Source organism: Nomascus leucogenys, chromosome 1a (assembly GCF_006542625.1).
Source record: "Nomascus leucogenys isolate Asia chromosome 1a, Asia_NLE_v1, whole genome shotgun sequence".
Lineage (NCBI taxonomy): Eukaryota > Metazoa > Chordata > Mammalia > Primates > Hylobatidae > Nomascus > Nomascus leucogenys.
In genome coordinates, this window is record NC_044381.1 from 75,134,326 (window position 1) to 75,159,379 (window position 25,054).

At 39.1% G+C, this 25,054-nt stretch overlaps 1 long non-coding RNA gene and 2 pseudogenes across 2 annotated transcripts; 1 reads left to right on the forward strand and 2 right to left on the reverse strand.

The window, feature by feature from the left end:
* Positions 1–862: 862 nt before the first annotated feature.
* On the reverse strand, positions 863–24,930 carry LOC115834775. 2 transcript variants are annotated; one of them, XR_004029692.1, is made up of 5 exons: positions 24,746–24,923; positions 20,265–20,495; positions 18,556–18,628; positions 12,496–12,664; positions 863–1,072 (listed from the first exon to the last, which is right to left on the reverse strand). It is a non-coding gene; the product is annotated as an uncharacterized LOC115834775 (long non-coding RNA). The 2 variants fall into 2 exon arrangements; XR_004029693.1 differs by lacking the exons at positions 863–1,072; positions 12,496–12,664; positions 20,265–20,495 and having other exon boundaries at positions 24,746–24,930.
* Positions 10,230–12,489, forward strand: LOC100602747 (annotated as a pseudogene).
* Positions 19,211–19,306, reverse strand: LOC115836045 (annotated as a pseudogene).
* Positions 24,931–25,054: the final 124 nt, after the last annotated feature.

The following is a 25,054-nucleotide window of genomic DNA, read 5'->3' on the forward strand; positions in this document are numbered from 1 at the left end:
TTTTTTGTAGAGACGGCATCTCGCTATGTTGCCCAGGCTGGTCTTGAACTCCTGGACTTGAGCAATCTCCCCACCTCAGCCTCCTAAAATGCTGAAATTACAGGCATGAGCCACCGGGCCTGGCCACAACTCATATATTTAACTGTGAATGACACAAGTGTTGATCTTAGAAAAATACAGGAGCAATACTAAATTGGATCCATTTACAGACAGGTAAATTGACTATCCCTAAGCCAATCTATTGTCATTCCTATACTTTCCCAAAGTTCCAAAGTATGAATGTCACATGAATCTTGAATTCTTCTTTGAATGTATCTATTCTTAAAATTTACACCAGCATAGTTAAAACCCTCTTTGAAAGACACTGGTTCTAAAGAGTCCTAAATATAAGCAGCTAAGCTACTATAGATGCCATAACATAGGCAGATATACCTAGCTCTTCAACTCTTATGAAAGAACATCAAGTGACATGATTTTCTTTTTTTGAGATGAGTCTTGCTCTGTCGCTCAGGCTGAAGTGCAGTGACATGATCTCGACTCACTGCAACCTCTGCCTCACGGGTTGAAGAGATTCTCCTGCCTCAGCCTCCCAAGTAGCTGGGACTACAGGCACCTGCCACCACGCCTGACTAATGTTTGCATTTTTAGTAGAAATGGGGTTCACTATATTAGCCAGGCTGGTCTCGAACTCCTGACCTTGTGATCTGCCCGCCTCAGCCTCCCAAAGTCCTGGGATTACAGGCATGAGCCACCAAGTGATTTTCATACACACTAAACAGGATTAACAAATGTAGGTTCAATTGTAAGGATACTTTGTAACCACTGATGAGATATGACTAGCCTCTTTAGGAAAAAAAGCTGGTAAATTTTACTTTGATAAATGTAAAATTTATTTTAAGCAAAGACTGAGTACCTTATTACCATAAATCATCTTGATGCTGGTACCTAAAAAAAAAAAAAAAAAAAGTTTAAATTTTGCTTTAGAGATTCCAAAGAATAAAATATATTTAGACTTATAAAAGCACTTATCTGATAAGATTCTATTTGCTTTTATTTCTTTACTCATAGAAACCTAAAAAATAAAATCAATTTGTAGGTTATCAATGTTTAACAAATCTCAACATTAGCATATTCTTCATTTCACAGGAAAAGTAGCAAATTAAGATTACAAATATTCTCATTTTGTAAAAATATCCACCTATCAAAGGAACTTCAAAACATGAAATGCAGCTATTGTAACCCCAACCAAGTACAGCTTTTTTTTGTTGTTCCAACTGACCATATGTATCTATTATGACTTCACTAATAATAAAGTATATACCACCACCTCCCCCCCTCCCCCGGCAACCCCGCACAAGACTGAGAGTTGTTTAAAAAAAAAAAAAATCCTGTCCTTGTATTTCAACTGGTGAGCACAAATAACTATTCACATGCTAAAGGTACACATACTGAAATCATATTAACTGCTGGATAAGGTATACTATTTGAAAATCACTGATTCAGAAATGTGTCAATTGAAGGCTTCTAAGATGAACATGGAGGCTGGGTGTGGTGGTTCACACCTGTAATCTCAACACTTTGGGAAGCTGAGGCAGGAGGATCGCTTGAACCCAGGAGTTCAAGATCAGCCTAAGCAACATAGTGAGAGACCTTTTCTCTACAAAAAATAAAAAAGCCAGGCGTGATGGCATGCGCCTGTAGTCCCAGCTACTCAAGAGGCTGAGGTGGGAGGAGATCTTGAGCCCGCTGTAGTGAGCTATGATAGCACCACTACACTCCAGCTTGGGTGACAGAGCAAGATTCTGTCTTAAAGAAAGAGGAAGGAAAAAAAAAAAAAGCATGGTTTATCACCTGAACAGATCTGGAAAATTGAAACTCTGAAAATACATAAGTGTGGGGGGATCAATTCTTTCATGAACTACAGTAGTGGGATTTTTTTTTTTCTTAAAAGAAGTCAGGGCTTCCTCTCTACCCCAGTTTAACCACAACAATTTAAGAAAACTAGTACTGTAGTTCAAAACAGGACATTAGTTTATAAGCTCATAGATTTTAATCCAGCTTTGTCATTTAGTAGTTGTGTGATTTGGGCAAGTTACTTAATTTTCTCATCTATAAAATAAGGATTATGTACCATTTTAAATGGCAACAAAACTGGAATTATTCAGATGTAAATCTAAATTTGTCAAAGGTTTTAATGTTGGAAAATTATTAAATGAGAAAAAGAACTAAAACAGGAAGTGTTATCAGAAAAGACTGTATTGCTAAGATATCATTTCTCTCCAAAATCATTTATTAGATTCGATGTAAACTTAGTCAAATTCCCAAGAGGCTTTTTAGGGGAAAGTGGTAGAAATCAATAAGCTGTTTCTAAAATTTATGTGGGAAAAGTAAAGGAATTAGAAGAGCCAAAACAATTTTGAAAAGAACAAGTGAGAAGACCCACACTACCTCATTTCAAGACTAACTATAAAGTTCATGATGTAGATATAATATAGAATGGAGTTTAAAAATAGACCCACAAATACAGTCAACTGCCAAAAGTAAAAGAGCAAATTACTAGGGAAAGGATAGTGTTTTTTCAACAAATGGTGCTGGAACAACTGAACATTCATATGCAGGAAGAAAAAAAACCCCAAACAAAAACCTCAAACCATATCTTATACTACCTATATATAAAAAGTAGCTCAAAAGTGATCATAGACCAAAATGTACCTCAACCTATAAAGCTTCAAAGAAAACAGAAGACGTGTGACTGGTTTAAGAAAAGAGTTCTCAGATACTACACCAAAAGCATGATCCATAAAAGAAAAACAATTGACAAGCTTTATCAAAATTAAAAGTAGCTGTTCTCCTTCCTAAAAACACTATTAAGGGACTGACAAGACAGGAAAAACTCTGGGGGAAGATAGTGGCAAATCACATGTCTGACAAAAGACTTGTGTCCAGAATATATGAAGAACTTTCGAAATTGAACAATATGAAAACTCAACTTTTAAAAATGGGCAAAACAATAGGAAAATTTACTAAAGAAGACACATGAATGACAAATATATAAGAAAAGATATTCATTAGGAAAATGCAAAATAAAATCACGATGAGATACCACTCTACATCTGTTAGAATGTGTACAATTAAAACTATACATTCTGACCACACTAGCATTGGTGAGTACGTAGACTAATGAATGCTTTATTGCTGGTGGGAAAGGAAAATGGTACAGATGCTTTGGAAAACAGTTTAGCAGCTTCTTATGAAGTTTAACACTTAGCATATAACCCAGCACTCCTATTCCTAGGTGTTTACCTAAGTGAAATGAAAACTTCAGCTACATGATTCATGCATACTATATGATTCCAATTGTATGACATTTTTGAAAAGGCCAAACTATATGATCAGAAAAACACAGCAGTGGTTCTCAGGGTGGGGGTGGGGGGTTGAGCATGGTAAGAAGTTGTTAAAGTAGCACAAAACAACTTCCTGTAGTGATGGAAATGTTCTATATCTTGACTGTATTTAGCTGTAAGACTGTTTAAATTTGTTAATATTAATGGAATCATACATATAAAGAGTAAATTTTACTGTATTATATCACAATAAACCAAGACTTAAGAAAAACTGCCTAGTATATAGAAAATGTTGAAACACACGTTATCCTTCACTTCAGTTGAGCATCTGCGCGCCACACTAGCATGTGTGCCACCTGGGATCCTTTTTATTACACTGCAATAATCGCACTGGCTAAACCTATTCTTTAAACTTGTAACACTACCTAATTTTAACAGTTTGAGGAAAGCATTCCATTTTAATCCAAAAAATACACCTCTTCTCCCCGCCCCCCAGAGAGAATTTTGCTCGTTGCCCAGGCTGGAGTGCAGTGGCACGATCTTGGCTTACTGCAACTTCGGCCTCCTGGGTTCAGGCGATTCTGCTGCCTCAGTCTCCCGAGTAGCTGGGATTACAGGCGCTAATTTTTGTATTTTTACTAGAGACGGGGTTTCATCATGTTGGCTAGGCTAGTCTCGAACTCTGACCTTGTGATCCGCCCGCCTCGACCTCCCAAAGTGCTGGGGTGCCACTGTGCCTGTTTTTTTTTTTTTGAGACAGAGTTTCACTGTTATTGCCCAGGCTGGAGTGCAATGACACAATTTCAGCTCACTGCAACCTCTGCCTCCCGGGTTCAAGCAATCTCCTGCCTCAGCCTCCAAGGCAGCTGGGATTGCAGGCATGCACTGCCACACTTGGCTAATTTTGTATTTTTAGTAGAGACGGGGTTTCACCATGTTGGTCAGGCTGGTTTCGAACTCCTGACTGCAGGTGATCCACCCACCTAGGCCTCCCAAAGTGCTGGTATTACAGGCATGAGCCACCGCACCCAGCATACCTCAATCATAATAAACATTAATTGCCTATTAGAACTGTTAAAGGACACAGGAAATAGAAAACGTGATTCTTGCCCTTTACAAAATATTCTGAGAAGCTGTTTCCTTATAAAACCACTAAATTGTATCTTACCCTCCTTTAAATTGGGGTGAATTTTAAAGATACCTTTTCGCATGTTGCTGCTTAAACTAAACCACCAACACCAAAAAAAAAAAGTAAGAAAAAAAAACCCAAAAGACCTCAGCGTGGTGGTGTCCAACTGTGGTCCCAGCTACTCATGAGGCTGAGGTGGGAGGATTGCTTGAGCAGTGCTGCAGTGTGCTGTGAAAGTGCCTGTGAATAGCCACTACACTCCAGCCTGGACAACACAGCGAGACCTTGCCTGTATAAAGTAAACAACAAAAAAAGATAACAAGGCCAGGCATGGTGGCTCACGCCTGTAATGTCAGCACTTGGGGAGGCTGAGGCAGGTAGATCACGAGGTCAAGAGTTAGAGACCAACCTGACCAACAAGGTGAAACCCCATCTCTACTAAAAATACAAAAATCAGCCAGGTGTGGAGGCAGGTACCTGTAGTCCCAGCTACTCGGGAGGCTGAGACAGGAGAACTGCTTGAATCCAAGAGGTGGAGCTTGCAGTGAGGCAAGATCATGCCACTGCACTCCAGCCTGGGCAACAGGCTGAACAACAACATCAAAACAACATCTGAACAACAACAACAACAACAAAAATAACAAAGAGGGCAAAGAAGAAAGCCATCCATATTCCCACAACCTGGAATAACTATTTTAGGATTTTTTTTTTTTTTTTTGCTTGCTTCCATGTTTTTTTTTTTTTCAGAGACAGGGTCTCACTCTGTTGCCAGGCTGGAGCACAATGGCAGGAACAAAGATCACTGCAGCCTCAACCTTCCATGCTTAAGCTACCCTCCCACCTCAGCCTCCCGAGTAGCTCGAATCGCAGGCATGTACCACCATGCCTGGCTAATCTTTTTAAAATTTTTGAAGAAACACGCTCTCTCTATATTGTCCAGGCTGGTCTCAAGCTCCTGACAAGTGATCCTCCCACCTCGGCCTCCCCAGGTGTTGCGATTACAGGTGTGAGCCACTGCCCAGCCTCCATTGTTTTTGCAATGTATGTACTTAAGTTATGTGGTATGTTCATATGTACCTATGTATTTACTGTCCCTCATATATTAAAACATTACAAATAAAAGTAATATTCCTTCTTTGACCACTCAATCCCTTCAAGAGGTACTCTATTAAAGTGTATCCTTCCAGTCCATATATCTCTTTGAAATAAATACTAGTATAATGTGACTAACATATAGTTGATGAGCAGGATTCCTTACTCATGTATCTTGGGTTCGTCTTTGAAGTGTATCATTTGGACTTACATTTCATTTCTACTACATGGAATCACAAAGTTTTGAGAAAAATTCATGTAAGTAAAGAGTTGAACTGTTAAGATCCATGTGGAAATGGGAGTTAATTTTTTTTTCAGGAAAAGCCAATGGGATTCAAGATTAATATAAGGGAATTATTCTTAAGATAGCACTGAATTCTGATAATTTAGAGAAAATGGTATAGGAAAATTACAGGTATAAAGATAATAATATATGATATTTAGTAGGTCTGACTGGTTTGACTGTCAGCAGCAACCAAGTGATAGCAGTAAAAATTCAAGGCAAACATTTGGATGCCTACGATGTATCACATCACCAAGGAAGATTAAAATTTAAGAAGTTAAGATATAGTTCTTTCCCCAGTGAGAAAAGCAGATACTAAAAATCACTGGCAGGGTCTATTAAACGTGTATACAGGCTGGGCACGGTGGCTCCCGCCTGTAATCCCAACTCTTTGGGAGGCCGACGTGGGCAGATCACTTGCGGTCAGCAGTTTGAGACCAGCCTGGCCAACACAGTGAAACCCCATCTCTGCTAAAAATACAAAAATTAGCTGGGCATGGTGGCGGGCACCTGTAGTCCCAGCTACTTGGGAGGCTGAGACAGCTGAATTGCTTGAACTCGGGAGGCAGAGGTTGCAGTGAGCCAAGATGGTGCTGCTGCACTCCAGCCTGGGTAACAGAGACCCTGTCTCAAAAAATATATAAAAAAGAGATGTGTATACATATACTTGTATGTCTATACTGAACTATAAACGTGTGCATTGGGAAGGAGAGGACATAAATTCTGACAAATATGGAAGGGAATTTGGGAACATTTCCTGGACACCTAGTGGAAGACCCCTCCAATGAGTGAATTCCGGAGAAAAAGCATATCAATAATTATGAGTAAAAAACTTCTGAGATTCCAGTAATTAAAACAAAGTAGACTATGTAAAAATATGAAGGACAGAATTTGCATGATAGTGGGAATACATGCAACAGACAACTTTCTCAAAGTGTGGTTCAAAGATCACCTAAGTCAGAATTCTACAGATTTGAATTCACTAGGTATGAAGAGGGACCCAGGAATCTGTATTTTGAATAAGTACCTGAGGTAATTCTTATTAACACTCTAAAATTTGAGAATCACTGATTTGGAAACAGGTTACTAAAAGGAGAATAGGGTAACAGAAAAGGTTACTTTTAAAGCGATGACACTTAGGGCAGGGTGTGATGGCTCACGCCTGTAATCCCAGCACTCTGGAAGGCCAAGATGGGTTGGTCACCTGAGATCAGGAGTTCGAGACCAGCCTGGTCAACATGATGAAACCCCGTCTCTACTAAAAATATAAAAATTAGCCAGGCATGGTGGCAGGCGCCTGTAATCCCAGCTACTCAGGAGGCTGAGGCAGGAGAATCACTTGAACCTGGGAGGCGGAGGTTGCAGTGAGCCGAGATCACACCACTGCACTCCAGCCTGGGCAACAGAGCAAGACTCTGTCTCAAAAAAAAAAAAAAAAAAAAAAAAAAGAAAGAGATGACATTTAGAAAGCAAAATGTCATGGGATGAAGCAGTAGGGGATGATGGGCATCTAGGAAAACTTTTCATGATTGTGTAAGGAATGTATGTCTCAGAAATAGCAGCATACATACACCTAGATGAAAAAAGAGCGGGGGGGGGTGGGGGGGAAGGGGAGGGAATAATCTGGCAGAAAACTTACAGGGATGGTTCCAAATATTTTAGAATTCAACATCAGCTCCCAAGGAAGAAAACATACAGATGTTAGGAGAACATTTCCAACATGCGAGTGAACAAAGAGCCAGGGTGCCAATAAAGAAGAAATTCTGTAACTGTTCACTAACGGTCAGGGATTGAAAAGCATCTTTTATATTTTACTGACGGGTCAAAAAAGAGAAAATTGGATCTGACCTAATGCAGACCGGGTCAATTTGGTCAAAGAGAATTTTATAGACGAGCTTTGGTTCCACCATTGCAAAACAATATTCTGTTACCAGCAGTATTAGTAGGATTCAGGATTACACTGAAAGCATATTCTACTCACACATTCTATTAACAACTAATTGGAATTTCATTTCATGGGATAAAAACTGACAGAAAATTCATCATTTATAACTAGATGTTCTATTTACTATTTTAGCTGCAAAAGATTCTTACAATGGTTTTACTGCAACTTTCCCCCAAAGAGATTCAACATTTACAATGTAGCCAGTTTAATTACCATCTAACCTTTGACTTGTCTCTTCTATAAGTGAAGCAAATGTGTCTAAATGCAGTTCTTACATATTTCTGGAATAAAAGTCTACCAGAAATGAACATAGATCCTTCCTTCATAGGCAATATAATAATTCATTCACAACCTCAAACACATTTGACATGGAAAGCCTAAAGGCAAGCCACAAAGTAGGCAAGTCATACACTAAATAGTTCTGACACCAAAAGGTTTCTCTTCCTTCCTGGCAACCCTCTCTTTCATGATAAGCAGCCAAATGAATCTTTCTGACAAATGACATCATATGTAGACAAGACATGCCATTCTCCCCCACCACCCACCCTAGATATCTGGATGGCTTCCAAACTGAATTTCAGGAGAAGCTAGCCTAGCATAAAATCCATTCTTTTCCCTAAATGGAAATCTGACAAAACAGGAAGTACACAGCGGCACAGAGAAGCAAGTTTTGTGGCTTAAGTATTTACTGGTAACAGACTAGTTCTTCGTGACTAATAAAATGCAGAACTTCAAATTTGAGAGGAAAACAGCAAGTTTGCCTTGGGTTACCAAGGCCTCAGCAATTCTAAGGCCTTAAAAGCAGTATCACATGATACACAGAGGAATACGAAACAAGAGGCTGGTGCTTTTTTTTTTTTTTTTTTGGTTATGTTCCTTCATACAAAAATTTCCCTCCCTGTCCCATCTGACCAAGATCTAGGCCACCAAAATTATACAAACACTGGAAGAAGCTTTATGATTGCATATATAGACTAAGATTTTTTGAGAAATGGCAGGAATTCTGGTTTGATTTGACGGAAACAATTGGGGACTTATTTTTATTTTTTTTGCTTGCCATAGGATTTGAGGTAACCCTAAATGTAAATAAATACAAATCACTAAGTTCCCTAAGTGGGCTATTTGAACTGGCAGACTCAGTAACATATTAAACCTACCAAACGCCAACAAAAAGAAAAAAAAAAAAAAGAAAGAACATGAATTCATCCTCCATGCCTTTTTTCCCACTCAACCCACTGCTGTTAGGAATTTTTCAGGTAATGATTAATTTGTATCTAACTTTTAAGCTATTACACATAAGTGTAGTAGTATATCTAAGTGCCCAGCAAATGTTAAAGTACCAAACAAATTTAAAACATTATTATCTAGTTGATTCCTCACCCCGTCCAAAGCTGGCTGAGACAGACCTACAGTAAGTCATGAAACCACTTCTGTGGATCACATCAAACTTTTTTTTTTTTTTTGAGATGGTGTCTTGCTCTGTACCCAGGCTGGAGTGCAGTGGCATGATCTCGGCTCACTGCAACCTCCACATCCCGGGTTCAAGCGATTCTTCTGGCTTAGCCTCCCCAGTGGCTGGGACTACACATGCGCGCCACCACGCCCGGCTAACTTTTGTATTTTTAGTAGAGACGGAGTTTCACCATATTGGCCAGGTTGGTCTCGAACTTCTGACCTTATGATCCACCCGTCTTGGCCTCCCAAAATGCTGGGATTACAGACGTAAGCCACCACGCCCGGCCCCACATCTGATTTTTTATACAAATAAATTACAGAAGAAAATATTGAATCACACTGTAGTACTTTTGTGTGTGCGCAGCATAGACACATACATAAAACTGAAATGTCACTATAATGACATTAATGAAATGTCACCATAATGAAATTAATCAGTGTGGCTATTACTTGAAATATCTGTTTTACCAACCAATGAAAGCAATCAGAACTCTTAAGTAAAACAGTGAGATAGAGGGGGCATTAAAGTTTCTGTCAGAATTTGATTCTAGGAACATCAGCCAATTCCTCAAATGCTAAAATTATCAAGTAAATGTCTAAGACTTCTGATTCTCAGAGTTTGTTAAAAAAAGTTAACCTTGCAAGGAAAAGGTGGATATTAGAAGTTTAGAATTCTTGTTTTAAAAATATGGTGCTAGACTGCAACCCTAAAATATTAAGAGCTGTAAATACCTAGCCCAATGACCCTCATTCTCTAAAAGCAAAAGCAGTGATGTATCCCAGGTCACAGCCAATGAGTAACAGGCTTATGAGTAGAACACAAAACATCCGGTTTTCAAATCCGGTGTTTCAGTATTAGAGTGATTATTCAATCCAACCTCCTGTTGAATTATTGTAAAAATTCTGAGAATTTTGGAGCTAAGCGCACACAACTACTGCTTTAACTCCATGAATGCCTACTATGAGCCTGATATTTTAACTTATCTCCCCAATTCCTGCCATTCTCATTTCGTCCAAATCATGATGCCACGCCCTTAGCAATATCACAGCAAGCAAGGATCAAGTGTCCTCGTGAAATATCTCATCCAGTTCCTATTCTCAGGCTATAACCAGTTTCACGCCTAAAGGCATTATGGTATTGTGATTAAAAAAGAAAAGTACTTGGAGGGTGAGACTATGGGTTCAATAATTTATTGAGCCACGTGGCTTATCTATCCCACTATTGGCAGGTGACAAACCCTTAGCCCTGGATGAACTTTTCCCAAATTTGTACCACTGATAATTACTAGGAAGATCTGTGAAAAATGAGGTAACAACAAGCAGAAAAACCATTCTTTGGTGGTTATTTGTAGACACAATCTTTTTTAAAAAAAGTGATTTCATTTTAAGTGACTGGCCAGGACATTCTTGAATGTACAAACACTGACAAAACACATTTTTACTGGCATGCATTTGTCCATTAAACATAACCTTTTAGCTTACGATACCTTTTATAAGTTTTCACTACACAAATGAATGCCTACTAAGTCCCAAGGCCTACGATAGGTTCTAAACCTACAAAGAAAAAGGTAGTTTTCTGCCTGTAAAGATTGCATAACACAGTGAAAGAGACATGTAAATAAAAGGCTAAAGTGCAATACAGAAAGTGGTAAAGAATCGTGTAAGAGGAAAATATCAAATTCACATGATGATTACCTATATAGTTCTACGTATTGAACTATCAGAAAACTTCACTTAAAAGGTAGCATTTGAACACAGGGAGATGGGGATGGGATAACATTCAAATCGGTGAAAACAGTATGAACATAAGTAAATGAGAAAACATATGGCTTGTACAAGAGAATCATGATCGTTGAATGTGACTGCAGCATATGATGCTTGAAGGGAAGTAGTAAAAAACAAGGTTGGAGAGAGGTGGATATGACTTTAGTAGGGTCTCAGAATCAAGACAAGAGAGTCTGGATGCTTAATTTCTGTATATCAATGCAATAAATGTATACATTTAAAACTCTCTTGGAATGATATGCATGTAAGAGTATTACATATGTTACCACCACCACCTCATACCCAAGTACTTCCTAAATACTTGGCACCATTCTAAGCATTTTACATGTATTTACCATGTAATATTAATTCCAACCTTGTCAGGCCAGTTCTATTATTATCCCCATGTTACAGATGAGGCAAGGAGAATAAGAAATTTGCTCTAAATCACCCCTCCTCACAAAAATCCTGGCTATACCTACACATTCTAAAGCTAGAAGTATCTTCTTTGCCATCCTGGCATAATTTTTAAAGCTATCATTCTTATGGGGGCACAGGAAAAACCTACAAAGTAACCTAAATGACTTAAGAATCTTTAAAAAATAAAAGATGTCAAGTGAGAGCCAGATGGGCACTGGGTGACTCTGTGCCTCGCTGAGGAAAAATAACAGAACATGGGTAAAGGAGATCCTAAGAAGCCAAGAGACAAAATGTCATCATATGCATTTTTTGTGCAAACTTGTTGGGAGGAGCATTAAGCACCACCACCCAGATGCTTCAGTAAACTTCTCAAAGAGTTTTCTAAGAAGCGCTCAGGGAAGTGGAAGACCATGTCTGCTAAAGAGAAAGGAAAATGTGAAAATATGGCAAAGGTGGACAAGGTCCATTATGAAAGAGAAATGAAAACCTGTATTCCTCCTAAACAGGAGACAAAAACGAAGTTCAAGGATCCCAATGCACCCAAGAGGCCTCCCTTCAGCCTGAGTATCGCCCAAAAATCAAAGGGAGAACATCCTGGCCTGTCCACTGGTGATGCTGCAAAGAAACTGGGAGAGATGCGGACTAACACTGCTGCAGATGACAAACGGCCTTATGAAAAGAAGGCTGCAAAGCTGAAAGAAAAATACAGAAAGGATACTGCTGCATATTGAGCTAAAGGAAAGCCTGATGCAGCAAAAAAGGGAGATGTCAAGGCTGAAAAAAGAAAAGGAAGCATGAGGAAGATGAACAGGATGAGGAGGAGGAAGAGGATGAGGAGGAAGATGAAGAGGATGATGATAATGAATAAGCTGGTTTTAGTGGTTTTGTCTATAAAGCATTTAACTCCCCTGTACACAACTCACTCTTTTTAAAGAAAAAAATTGAAATGTAAGGCTGTGTAAAATGTTTTAAACTGTACAGTGTCTTTTTTTGTATAGTTAACACACTACCAAATGTGTCTTTAGATGGCCCTGTCCTGGTGGTATTTTCAGTAGCCACTAACCTTGCCTGGTACAGTATGGGGGTTGTAAATTGGCATGGAAATTTAAAGCAGGTTCTTGTTGGTGCACAGCAGAAATCAGTTATATACAGGGATGGTAGTTTTTTCATCTTCAGTTGTCTCTGATGTGGCTTATACAAAATAATTGTTGTTCTGTTAACTGAATACCACTCTGCAATTGCAAAAAAAAAAAAAAAAGTTGCAGCTGTTTTGTTGACACTCTGAATGCTTCTAAGTAAATACTTTATCAGAAAAAAATAACAAAAGGTATCAAAAGAGATAAAAAGTGAAGCAATAAAAACATACACATAACCACACATTTATTAAAAACTCAGAATGTTGTAAACTGATGCACAAATGTTAGGTTTTTAAATATGCTGATTTTTTTCCTGAATCTGAAAACAGGTATCTTTATAACTCAAAGCTAGCACTACAATGGAAAAAATTTCAAGTACCTATTTAAATCAAATCAAAGATTGTCTTGATAAATATAAAAAAGTAGCTCAAATTTCATAAGCTCACATACTATCCCAAAAGGAAAATTCCAAAAAAGTTAGGTTTCATAAAAGCAGACTAAAAAGTGGAATCAAAAAGAAAAAATATATATATTTAATATTGTGATTGGTATATAATTGATAATGAAAAAGACTGGCTTTTTTCTAAAACAAAATCAGGAAAGAGAGCAGCAAATAAAACTTTTTTTTTTTTTTGAGACGGGTCTTGCTCTGTTGCCCAGGCTGGAATGCAGTGGTGCCATCTCGGCTCACTGCAACTTCCGCCTCCTGGGTTCAAGCAATTCTCCTGCCTCAGCCTCCCAAGTAGCTGGGATTACAGCCGCCTGAAACCACACCCAGCTAATTTTTGTATTTTCAGTAGAGACGGGGTTTCACCATGTTGGCCAGGCTGGTCTTGAACTCCTGACCTCAGGTGATCTGCCTGCCTAGGCCTCTCAAAGTGCTGGGATTACAGGTGTGGGCCACCACACCCAGCTTTTTTTTTTGAGATGGGAGTTTCACTAGTTGGCCAGGCTGGAGTACAATGGCGCAATCTCGGCTCACCGTGACCTTCGCCTCCCGGATTCAAGGGGTTCTTCTGCCTCAGCCTCCAGAGCAGCTGGGATTACATACAGGCATGCGCCACCATGCCAGGCTAATTTTGTATTTTTAGTAGAGATGGGGTTTCTCCATGTTGGTCAGGCTGGTCTCAAACTCCCAATCTCACGCCTGCCTCAGCCTCCCAAAGTGCTGTGCCCAGCCAATAAAACGTTTTTTAAAAAGTCTTGGGAAAAAAGGCAGTGGAGGTGGGGTGGGAGGGTGATGATGGTGGCAGATCCATAGGAGGCTAACTGGTGAAATCCAGCTCCTTCTCCAGAGTTAGCTCAAAAGTCCACCTACTGCATGTTTTGACATGATTATTAAAAGTAATTTCCTATACTGAACATTTTGTTGAAATAAAAATGATTTATAAAAACAAGACATTTGACACCTTTACCTGGATTTCAGATAAAGAATCTTGGCTAAACTTCGTGTTCCATAAAAATATCTGTTCCCTCTAGACATTATTTTAAAACTAAACTAAAACAGAATACAAAAAAATTAGTGCACTCAGGAAGAGGAGAAAAGGAAAGATATTTCACTCTACATATTTGAGCCCTTTTAAAACATACATATATGAAGGGACTTCAAAAAATTTGTGGAAAAATAGAATTAAATGATAAAAAACATAAAGTTTACTTCTCAACGTAAGTTCCACCAAATCAAGACACTTTTGTAAACAATAATACCAGTTATTCAGTCCATTCCTAAAGAACTGAGGGTCCTGGGAATTTAGCTATGTCAATGCAGTCTTTTTTACATTAACTGAAGAAAAATGGGTGCCCTTAAAAAAAATTAAGATTAGGAATCAAAGAAGTCAGAAGGAGCCAAATCAGGACTGTAAGATAGACGCCTCATATTTTCCCATCAAAATTCTTGCAAAACTGCCCTAGTGTCATGAAGGGCCTTGGCTGCATTGTTGGGGTAGAGTACATTTTGGTGAAGCTCTCTCAGGTATTTTTCTGCTAAAGCTTTGGCTAATTTTTTTCAATAAAATACTCTCATAAGCAGATGTTATCGTTCCTTGGCCCTCCAGAAAGTCAACTAGCAAAATGATTTGAGCACTCCAAAAACCTGTTTTGCCTTGACCTTTGCTCTTGACCAGCCTGCTTTTGCTTTGACTGGACCACTTCCACCCCTTGGTAGCCATTGCTTTGACTGTGCTTTGTCTTCAGAAGTGTACTGGTAAAGCCATGTTCTATCTCTTGTTACAATTCTTCAAAGAAATCCTTTAGGGTCTTGATCACACTTGTTTAAATTTCCATTGAAAGCTTTGCTCTTGTCTTCAGCTGATCTGGGTGTACAGTCGTGGCATCCATTGAGTGGAAAGTTTGCTCAAATTTAATTTTTCCATCAAAATTGTGTAAGCTGAACCAATTGAGATGTTGGCATAAACAAGATTAACTTTTCCCTTGCAAATCAATGTGACTGGTCTGCTGCTGCAGGCTTCATCTAAAACTTCACTTCATCTTAAACTAGTTATGCATTTGTAAACTGCTAGTGATTTATTTGGGGCATTGTCCCCATAAACTATTTGTAAAGTATCAATGATTTTACCATTCTTCCACATCACAACTTTCACCATCAATTTGATGTTTGTCCTTGCTACAATTTTAGCAGAATTGATTTTGCCCTGATAGGGGCTCTTTGCAAACTGATGTTCTATCTTTCTTAGTGCCTCAAACTAGATCCTGTTCAGACATGTTATAACGATTTAGTATGAATTTATTTTGGTGCAAGAAAATTTATGTTCTCACAAAACTGTATTTTTTTCAATAATGAAAAACAAATCTCTCCTTAATTTGAGAATCATCTGGTTTTCCTGAACTTATTTTTTCTTAATTCAAGTTGAACTAAAGTTATCAGTTACACTTAAGTCTAATAGAATGGAATTAAAAGTCACAATCTAGAAACAATGTAAGGTCCAGCTTAATGCCTTGTCCCAATTAAGGAACCCACAAAGATTTTGACAAAACGAAGAATAAATGCTTACTGGACATTTCAAGCTCTAACTAGCATGTTTAAAACAGATTTCTTCATCTTTACCAACCAGTGGCTTTTCTTGACTTGCCAAATCAGTGAATGGTACTGCTCGTTCCCTCTTTCTTAAATCTTGAGTATGTTTTGTTTTCTTTCTTCTTTACCATAATCAGCGATCAAATGCCGTCAAGTTTTCCTCCCCCGCAAAACAATTCCTTGCTCACCTATTCCTTTTTCTCTCCAGATCCTACTCTAGTTTCATCTCATGCTGATACCACTTCAACAGTATCTTGTCTCTCTACTTCCAATTCCTGTGTCATTTCTTCAGTTACATTGGGCATTGTTTCTAAATAATTTTCCAACACTGTATTTTGTTTATGCCATGCCTTTCTGTGTCTATTCAAAAACTCTCAGCAAAAGTAACTAAAAGGGAAATCTGTATGGGAAAATATGTGCAGCAAGTTACTACTATTATATAATAAACTCAACCGATTAAGAAATAAAATATCAAGATTCTAATACATAATTAGAAATGTGAATAGACAACCTGTAAAAGAATCAGTATGTGAAATCACAGAACAAGGTCCCATTTCACTAATTCGCAACAAAAACACTACAAAGAAAAAAAGAGCTCAATATATTTTGCACCTATTAAATTAGTAAAAATGAAAATTATAGATTATTTAATGCCACTAGCTAAACTCACAGGAAGGGTGATAGTGTAAGTTATAACCACCTTGAAGAACAACACAGCAATGTTTCAGGAATCATAAAAATGTTCATACAATGACTCTTTAAATGTACTCCTAAAAGAACAGTCCAAAAGAGAAAATACTGTATGCATGCAGAAGATAACTGAAGCACAATACTGAAGGACTATGAAACCTACAGTCATGCAATAGAAAAATGAAAAGGATAAAAAAGCTTGATGGAATATTTTCAGACATTAAAATCATTATAGAGACTGTCCGTTACACTGAATGCTTGTTATAATGTTAAAGGAACAAAGAAAACCAAAAACTACTCTAAGACTAAAGAAAATACATATAGACAAGGAGGAAAGAAATTTTAAAAATCTCTTGATGGCATTAAAAGGGATTTCTTTTTTCTTTTGAGACAGTCTCACTCTGTTGCCCAGGCTGGAGAGCAGTGGTGCAATCTTGGCTCACTGCAACCTCCACCTCCCAGGTTATCCTGCCTCAGCCTCCCGAGTAGCTAGGATTACAGTCACGTGCCACCATGCCAGGCTAAATTTTGTAGTTTTAGTAGAAATGAGGTTTCACCACATTGGCCAGGCTGGTCTCAAACTCCTGGCCTCAAGCGATCCGCCCACCTTGGCCTTCCAAAGTGCTGGGATTACAGGTGTGAGCCATCATGCATGGCTGCATTTTATTTTTAGTTCCATTATAATTTGTAAAACTTGAAATAAGACAAGACAAAAATAATGGTCAATTTCTGCTTAAACCCAATCTTCCAAGACCCTCTAGAACCCTGTAATACCCCACTGGATTCTGATGTGCAGCTAACTCTAGAAACAGGGGTAGGTTGGCCACACACAATTTTCCCTACATGATCTTCAGCCAATCATCCTTTCTGAGCTGGTTTACCCTCTGTCCCAAATACCTATTTCCTTGTATTCTTGCTCACAACCTTTCATCCAATTAGAATGTCTTCTCTCCTTCTACTTTTACACATTATATCTCGCTATCCTTGAAAAGCCACCATTATAAATTTCTTTTCTGCTCTGCTTTCTAAAGCAATTTGTCTCTTTCAAAAGAACCACTAAATCTGATTGTATACAGAACTTTGACAAATCTATTATCAGGAGCCATTTAAGTCTATAAATAAGGTTATACAGATTGCTTAAATCTTTTGAAGTAACTATTTAGATTAACTTTCCACACGTGTAATTACATTCTCCCTTTTATTGACCTTAAGCTTCTGGAGCATAGATCCTTGTAGGAAAGCCATTATGTAACTCGTATTTGCTTGAATCCGAATCCTAAAATATGCTGTCATTCCAGTTTGAATTATACGAACCATTATCTATGACTCTATGTGGCCATAAAATCAGCAGATAAATCTGACACGGTGCTGGCGCAGTGGCTCATCCCTGTAATCCCAGCACTTTGGGAGATGAGGCGGGTGAATCACGAGGTCAGGGGTTCGAGAGCAGCCTGGCCAATACGGTGAAACCTACCTCTATTAAAAGTACAAAAATTAGCCGGGCGTGGTGGCGTGCACCTGTAGTCCCAGCTACCCAGGACGCTGAGGCAGGAGAATCACTTGAACCTGAGAGGTGGAAGTTGTGGTGAGCCAAGATCATGCCACTGCACTCCAGCCTGGGGGACAGAGCAAGACCCCGTCTCAAAAAATAAATAAATAAATAAAAACTGAATAGGGCAAAAGACAACATGGAAATTGCAAAGTCTCTTTTGGTTACAAAATAAGTAAACTATGTAACTTTCCATAAAATAACTAAATCTTTAGGAAAGCTGCTACATTCAACACAGCAATCATTTCCACTTCTCAATATACACTCATGTGTACAAAAACAATTGCACAGTTGAATGAATTCTATATATATATATATATATTTTTTTTTTTTTTTTTGAGACAGAGTCTCACTTTTGTTGCCCAGGCTGGAGTGCAGTGGCGCGACCTAAGCTCACTGTAACCTCCGCCTCCTGGGTTCAAGTGATTCTCCTGCCTCAGCCTCCCGGGTAGCTGGGGTTATAGGTATGTGTTACCATGCCCAGCTAATTTTGTATTTTTGGTACAGACGGGGTTTCACCTTGTTAGTCAGGCTGGTCTCGAACTCCTGACCTTAGGTGATCCGCCCGCCTCTGCCTCCCAAAATGGTGGGATTACAGGCGTTAGCCACCATGCCCAGTTATCATTTTTCAAAAGATACACAGATACACACACAGACACACGAGCAACATCACCTGTCTTGATTACCTAACAGTAGCTAAGTAAAATTACTTACCACAAACAGATCGCAGATCCACGTTTTTCAAACTGGAGCATTTGCTTAATTTTCCCATAAAATCAGTCTTATTCTAAAAGACAAAAGACTTTTTAAAAATTTTGAGTATGTTACAGCTCAGACGTTCAGAATACAGACTGTTGATTAAAAAAAACCACACATACAAATTTGCTTCCTTCCTAAACACTCTCATTGATAAGACTGGTTAAAAAAAAAAAAATCACACACATGGTCATGGTGTTCTGTGATAAAAATATCAAGTACTTAAAACTGGAAACCACACAAATGGGCATACGAATCCGTAAGAATGTACTAACTTTGAGATTTCGATCTAAAATGCCACATTGGGAAGCTAATTATGTATTACCGTTCAAACTCTTATCAAAGAAATAAAACATTCTTTAATATAGCCTTATGTCACAGAAACATTAAAAAGCTGATAATTATGACTCCTATTAGTTTGGGCTCATTTAACTAATAGATTACAAAAATACAATTACATCATAATTTCATTCATTTATACCCAAAACATTGTCTGGTAATTACTAATATTCATCTATAGTTACCATTAAGATATTATAAAATACTTAAAGAGGGATTGGAGAACAAAAAGAGGACTGAAGAAACTAATACTCTGATACATTCTTTTTTTTATTTTTAAATGGAATGCTTCTTATGTCATCCTTGCACAGAGGCCATGCTAATCTCCATATGGTTCCAATTTTAGTAGGTGAGCTGCCAAAGCGAGCATGATACATTCTTAATGGTCCTCTAAATCTACATTTTATTAGCAATTACAAATCAGCTTGGTATTAAGCTAAGTATCTGGAATATTTTAAAATTTTAAGGTTAAGACAGCATCTGTGAAACATTAATTTTCAAGAAAGAATTATTATCATGTTGAAAAAACAAGCCTGGGCAACTAACAAAACCCCATCTCTACCAAAAAAAAAAAAAAATTTAGCCGGGCCTGATGGCATACACCTGTAGTCCCAGCTATTCGGGAGGCCAAAGTAGGAGGATTCCTTGAGCCCATGAGTTTGAGGCTGCAATGAGCTATGACTGTGCCATTGCATTCCAGCCTGGGTGACAGAGCAAGATCCTGTCTCAAAAACAAAACAAACCCGAACAACAACAACAACAAAAAAAAAACCTAAGACAACAAAAGATGTTAAGTTGGCTTATTTCGCATTTTGTATACAAATGTGCACACAGATTTAAAAGAAGTATCTACAACAGAGCACCTATCAGGTGGGGGAACCTAACAGTGATTAAATAAAACAGTTGCTGCTTTCTGGGAACAGAATTTCAAATTTGGGAAGAGTCAAATAAATGCAAAGAGGCACACATACAGGGGGTCCTATCAGGCTACAAAAGCACTGAGAGAATGAATACACACAAGAAGGGGAAACTTTAGAGAAGACTACAGGGAAACACAAAGTAGTTAAACACAACTAACTAGACCATGAAAATAATTTGTTAGTATTCCTAAACATCCCTTCTGTGTAGCAAAATGTTTCACTGTACAAATGCTCACCTAAAGTGAAGAAAAAAAAAAAATTAAAGTGAAAAAAAAATCACTCCTAGGGTCCAAGAAAAATTCTCATATATTTTATGGTATGTGTAACTTAAAGACTGCTATTATTTTTTTTAAGACAGTTTTGCTCCTGTTGCCTAGTGTGAAGTGCAATTCCATGATCTCAGCTTACCACAACCTCCATCTTCCAGGTTTAAGCGATTCTCCTGCCTCAGCCTCCCAATTAGCTGGAATTACAGGCATGGGCCACCACGTCGGGCTAATTTTGTATTTTTAGTATAGACGGGGTTTCTCCATGTTGGTCAGGCTGGTCTTGAACTCCCGACCTCAGGTAATCCACCCGCCTCGGCCTCCCAAAGTGCTGGGATTACAGGCATGAGCCACCACGCCCAGCCGATTATTTCTACTTGAAGAAAGAGAGGTCCAAGATAAAATGTTCAGAAATAAAGCTAAAGACAGACCAGAAATTTTTTGGGGGGCGGGGCAGTAATAAAAAGGAAAACAAATGTAAGTGCAGTAAGAAAAAAAAGCTTTCTGATGGACTATACAAGCATCCCTCGTGTTAAATACATAATCCATTCATATGTACATATACACATACACACGTATATATACACACATATACACATATATACACACTATATGTTTGTGTATATATATATATACACACACACACACACACACATATCTACATATTTGAGATGAAGTCTCACTGTCACCCAGGCTGGAGTTCAGTGGCACAATCATGGTTCACTGGAGCCTTGATCTCCTGGCCTCAGGTGATCATCCCACCTCAGCCTTTTGATTAGTGGGGAACACAGGTGCACGCAACCACGCTGGCTGATTTCTCACACTGTTTGTAGAGATGAGGTTTCACCATGTTGTCCCAAACTCCTGGGCTCAAGCCATCTGCTCACTTCAGTCTCCCAAAGTGCTGGGATTACAGGCTTCAGCCACCACACCAGGCCTTCAGCCTTGTACTTCCACTTCTGGGAGTTTATTCCAAAAATAATCAGGGGTGTGAAGGAAGATTTAGATGCCCCGAAATTTCAGCATCTAAAATTCAACATTTACGTTCGTGCAAAAATAACTGCTGTTTCAGACCGTGAATTTTAAATCATTATAACTACGCTCAAACACATCTTTATTAATCAAAATAGAAACCGTTACAATCAACACATTTTTAAGTTTGTTTATTCCTGTAGCGTAGAAATCCATGCTTCAGGATTTGACGAACTCTTGGAAAGCATTTTCTGCATCCTGCTAGTTGTGGAAGTGTTTTCCCTGCAAAAAGGTGTCACAATACTTGAAGAAGTGGTAGTCGGTTGGAGAGAGGTCAGGTGAATATGGCGGATGAGGCAAAATGTCATAGCCCAATTTGTTCAACTTTTGAAGCACTGGTTGTGCAACATTCGGAAGGGCATTGTGAAGAATTGGGCCTCTTTCTGTTGACCAATGCTGACTGCAAGCATTGAAGTTTCTGGTGCATCTCATCGATTTGCTGACCATACTTCTCAGATGTAATGGTTTCGCCGGGATTCAGAATGCTACAGTGGATCAGACCAGCAGCAGACCACGAAACAGTGACCATGACCTTTTTTTGGTGCAAGTTTGGCTTTGGGAAGTGCTGTGGAGCATCTTCTCTGTCCATCTACTGAGCTGGCCATCACCAGTTGTCATATAAAATCCACTTTTTCTCGCACATCACGATCTGACCAAGAAATGGTTTGTTGTTGCATAAAACAAGGGAAAACGACACTTCAAAACAATGAGGTTTTTTTTCGGTCAGTTCATGAGGCACCGACTTACCGAGCTTTTTCACTTTTTAATTTGCTTCAAATGCTGAAGGACTGTAGAATGGTCCACATTGAGTTCTTCAGCAACATCTCAAGTAGTTGTAAGAGGATCAGCTTCGCTGATTGCTCTCAACTGGTAGTTATCAACTTCTGGCGACCAGCCACTACGCTCCTGATTTTCAAGACTCTCCTCCCCTTTGCAAAATTTCTTGAACCTGCCAGGCACAGCGGCTCAAGCCTGTAATCCCAGCACTTTGGGAGGCCGAGGCAGGCGGATCACAAGGTCAGGAGTTCAAGACCAGCCTTGGCCAAGATGGTGAAACTCAGTCTCTACTAAAAATAAAAAAATTAGCTGAGCATGGTGGTGCGTGCCTGTAATCCCAGCTACTGGGGAGACTAAGGCAGGAGTATGGCTTGAACCCAGGAGGCAGAGGTTGCAGTGAGCCAAGATTATGCCACTGCACTCCAGCCTGAAAGAGCAAGATTCCATCTCAAAAAACAACAAGAAAAACTTCTTGAATCACCACTGCACTGTAAGTTAACAGTTCCTGAACCATATGCATTGCTGATATGGTGTCCGTTGTTTTACAACCCATTTTTAACTCAAAAAGGAAAACTGCTCGAATTTGCTTGTCTAATATCATTTTCATTGTCTAAAATACACATGAAGTCTGGGCACGTGGCTCACGCCTGTAATCCCAGCACTTTAGGAGGCCGAGGCAGGCAGATCATGAGGTCAGGAGATCGAGACCAACGTGGCTAACATGGTGAAGCCCCTTCTCTATTAAAAATACAAAAAATTAGCCGGTGTGGTGGCATGCGCCTGTAGTCCCAGCTAACTACTCGGGAGGCTGAGGCAGGAGAACCGCTTGAACCTGGGAGGCAGAGGTTGTAGTGAGCCGAGATCGTGCCACTGACTCCAGCCTGGCAACAGAGCGTGACTCTGTCTCAAAAATAAAATACAATAAAATAAACATGAAATAAACAGCAAGCAGTAAGTCATTACCAAAAAAACAAAGCGAGAAATGCCCATTAAAATGATGTATAACATAACCACATTTATTTAACAATATAGTCCAACATCAAATGGCAAATTCCAATAATGCAAAAACCACGATTACTTTTGCAACGAACTTCTTAGACACAATATTTTGCAAAACATGTACAAGGATATTCACTGACATATTACTGCCATTATAGAAAAATAAACGTTACATAAATTATGGTATATTTATCCCACAAAACACTATGAAGACATAAAAGATGCTTTACGATAAAATATTTCCAATGTTCCCAATGTTTTCTATAAAGAAAAATAGATGGTAAGAAAATGAACAACACTAGAATATTCTGTAAAACAAAACCAACAAAAAAGACAAAGCCTCTTGTATAATATATAACTACAGTATAAACTGTAACTACCTTTTGGAGGAGGGAAGAGATTTTTGTATTCTTCTTTGTGCTTTTTAGTAATTTCCAAATGTCCATGCATTATTTGGATTAGATAATAACAGTTTAAACTTTGATAGTGGAATTACGGATGCTTACCACCTAGAAGGTTCAGTAATATATTGTTTTATAAGGTCTTTTAAACATTAGGTACATCAAAGTCCAGAAATGAGAACCACGTAAATGGGTAAACAAGTCCATAAGGATGTCCTAATTTGGGGATTTCATTCTAAAATATTACACCAGGAAGCTAATTATACAGACTCATCTGAATCTGACCAAACGAAACATCTTTCAACTACCCTTCTTCCCATTCTGGTATTCCTTTACTAATCCATAGAAAGTTTTTCCAGGGGTCCCCCGCAATTCTAACGATTTTTAGACATTATGACTCATCTCAGTAATCACCGAGATGTTTTGTTTTCTTCAGCACAACTGCCAAAAAACCCAGTAATTGTTAAGTCACACAATCATTTTCTAGTCATGGGCCCCACCAATATAGCAGTAGGGTTTAAAACAGAGGTATTGAGGGTAACTATTAGGATCTATCCAGTATGACTAGGTCACTCACTAGAATGCCAACATGCATTTCACGTTTTTATGAATACTTTTGAGCAAAATTACTGTTACGAATAAAAAACAGATTCTGCCTAGTTGTTTTCTTACTGAGAAAATTTAGTCCACGTGGATTACTGACATGTCACATTTTAAAAATTACTCCATTCTATAAAACTAGTCAATTTATACTCCAATTCCACTATTTAAAAATATGTGTCTGTTTCGTTTAACAGAACAAGATCAACGTCTATCTTATCGGGGACGTCCTTTTGTCTAAGATGTTTTCAGTCCCTGCGAAACTGTTTGCTTTCAAAAAGTAGCATAAGCCTCGTGCAGAGTGACAGACGCTTGTCTAAGATCACAGAAGCAGCGTCTGTGCTGGCAAGTAAATTCCTCAGCATCCAGAAAGCCAGCGCTTTCTCCAGTTTCCTCATAGGTTTTACCCCGTGAGGAGCACGCGGAAACCTCTAACCATGCAGGATGTTTTTAAGAACCACTTCCCTGTCTTAACTAAGGCTCCCACAGCTGGTGCCAATCAGGTGGAGAACATGGCAAGTCCCCGAAATGCACTTCCAAAGACAGGAAAGACTGCAGTGGGACAGAATCCAGAAAATCTCTCACATTCTCGAAAGCCCAAAAGAGAACCTCCAAGAAAGACGTTTGCCTCTACTCCACCTCATTCTCTCGGCGGGAGAGGAAGCCTCGCCCCCATTCATCCCGCCCCTTCTCCCCACCCCGCCGCAGGGAGAACTTTACCATGGCTGCCTGGGGCCCCTCCACTTCCGGTGCCGGTGCCGCTAGGGCTGCGCCATCCCCCAAGTCAATCGGACAACCATAGCCTCCAACTGACCTTTCTGACAGCTCTGAGACTCCTCCGGCCACTACTAGGTGCTGTCCTGGAAGAAACGGTGGAGGACGGCCGCACAAAAACCAATCTACCTGATGAAAACTCCGTTTCCTTCTCGCCAGAAACATAAAATGCGATGGAGCTACGGCCACCGCTGCCGAGACAAAATGGCGCCGAGAAGCTGGTTTAGCGCAGGCGCTTTGGAAAGACCCTGCCCCGCCCCCGTGCAAGCCCCTGGCTGCAATTCTGAGTTCCGTTTCCATGGGACACTCCGCCGCCAATCCTCGTGTCGAACTGCTCTTCCTGACCCCT